Source organism: Plectropomus leopardus, unplaced genomic scaffold (genome assembly GCF_008729295.1).
Source record: "Plectropomus leopardus isolate mb unplaced genomic scaffold, YSFRI_Pleo_2.0 unplaced_scaffold21580, whole genome shotgun sequence".
In the NCBI taxonomy this organism is placed as follows: domain Eukaryota; kingdom Metazoa; phylum Chordata; class Actinopteri; order Perciformes; family Serranidae; genus Plectropomus; species Plectropomus leopardus.
Window position 1 is genome coordinate 1 of NW_024623361.1, and position 2,292 is coordinate 2,292.

The 2,292-nt window shown below is 32.5% G+C and overlaps 1 long non-coding RNA gene across 1 annotated transcript; it reads right to left on the reverse strand.

The window, feature by feature from the left end:
* Nucleotides 1-279: 279 nt before the first annotated feature.
* LOC121965768 lies at nt 280-1,683 on the reverse strand. The gene is made up of 3 exons (XR_006107518.1): nt 1,536-1,683; nt 1,354-1,412; nt 280-598 (listed from the first exon to the last, which is right to left on the reverse strand). It is a non-coding gene; the product is annotated as an uncharacterized LOC121965768 (long non-coding RNA).
* Nucleotides 1,684-2,292: the final 609 nt, after the last annotated feature.

A 2,292-nucleotide genomic window follows, 5' to 3' on the forward strand; every position in this document is an offset into this window, starting at 1 on the left:
CTTCTTCTGCCGCTGAGTATGTTAAACAAAAAAATATAAGTGATAAAACAAAATAATTATTAAAGTTTTGTAGAAATTTCCATCCCGCTGCATTTATCTCTTGTTGGTTAAAAACCAAAACTTGAACTGCTCATCCTGTGAACGTCACGCTGTTTAACTGGGTTCAGCTGCTGACTCTAGTTATTGTAGGTATTAAAAATTCTTTATTTAGTCAAAAAAGACATTGATAACTCCCAGCAGTTAAGTGATATTTGTTCCAGTATTTATCATTCCTCCACATCAGAGCCAGACATTTTATTCAAAGTTTATTTGCATCCATGCAGAGAGCAGAAAGAAGTAGTTTTGTCCAAAAGCATGAGTCAGCCAATTTTAATATTTGATCCCATCGTTCCAACACTTTAGTGCAGACAGTGTCTCACATTATTTAGTCCAAAACAAACAAACAAACACAAAAAAAAAACAGATGAGAATTTTAAACATGAAAAGGAAAATGCATCATTACGGCCGCAAAATACAGCACACTGCACTCGCTTTGTTCTTCTGGTGGCTTCTGTTTGCTTTCAGCGTCTCCTCAGACGTTCATGGACAACATCAGGAACTGTGAGGTGAAAATAAAGAGTTTAAGCAAAACAAAACACAATTTAATGAAAGACCATCATTTTACAAGTTCTGTTACGTTTTAACCCTCAGGGACTGTTTGATGCATTTTAAACGCTTTTCATTATTCATTCTTTGATAATTTTGGCTGTGTTCATACTTATGCTTATTTTGTCCAGATTGTGTATTTGAGTGTAATCAGTGAATTTCCATCTCAGCTCCTACAATAAGTCTAAAATACACTCCATTGAAACCCATTCAAACTGGCATTTTTGATCCCACAGCCATCAAAGCAGAAAAACATGACTTGTATTATTTCTGGGTGTCATATATATATTTTTTTTTAAATATGAAAAAAAAATTAAACTTTGCATATAACATTTTAAAAAAATTTTTTTTTTTGTGTTTTTTTCTTTTTTTTTTAACATAGTGGCATCATGACAAAAACCTGACATTTAAAGGGTTAAAATTCTGAAAATTAAAGAATATTTGATATTTATGATTAGGACTGATGGTTAAAAAAATAAAGTGGAAAAGAGAAAGTGGAAAATCATATTAATTAATTATAATATTTTTTAAAGCTTTATTTTGAAAAGCGCAGAGCGATATGAGTGTGTGTGATATTAAAGCGGGCATTAAGGGTTAAGAGAGAAAAGAATCAAAATGAAGAGTTGTGATCAGAAAGACACAAAATAAACCCCACCCGTGGTGGTAAAACAAACATTAATATTTTCAGAGATATAATGTTGTCCGTACCTGCAACAGGTTCATGTTCACGCGTCCCCTCCTGGATTTATCCAGAGTCTGGAAAACTCCTGGTTAAGAGAAAGAAAGTGATTCAGCTCAAAGTGGCAAGTCGTCCTCTTAAAGTTCATTTTATCACCAATGAATCTTCACCACTACCATTTAAAGACGTTAATGTCTTTAAATGAACGTACTGAACATGTTCTCCAGACGGACGATGCAGGTGAGGTAATCGTCGAAGTCGATGTCGTAGTTGTTGTCAGCAAACCTCAAGCCGACCAGCTGCAGGAGCCTGTTGTTCAGCTGCATGCCTTCACGGGGACAAATACACACGATTTAAATCTAAACACCTAATAATCCCCAAAAACTGAAGAGCATTATTTTTATTGGAGGAAGTGCTGCTGATTTTTCTGCTTTTTCTATTACTAAGAAAATATCTATTATTACCAGCAGTAGAATTCAACTACTTTTACTCAAGTACTGTAATTAAGCACAAATTTAAAGTACTTATACGATACTTGAGCACTTTATACTTTTACTCACATTTCAGAGGAAACGATTGTACTTTTTCCTTTACTACATTTATTTGATAGCTTAATTTACTAACTTCTTTACAAATTAAGATTTTTTTTCCTGAAGATTATAGCAGTTTATAAAATGATTTTTTGTTAAAAATTAAACTGCCCAACTGTTTATACAAGTACAGCTGAAATGATCAGTCAAAAAATCAATTAGCCATATCACAGAAAATTCATCGGCAATTATTTTGTAACACATCAAAGTCATCATGTGTTTTGAAAAGGTTATTATTGATAATTTATTAATTCATTAGTTTTTATTTTTTAGTGGGTACTTCAACTTTTCATACTAGAAACACATTTTCCTGATTATACTTACTTTTATTGAAGTAATACCTCAACTACTGCTCAACTACTTAAAATAACTGCCACT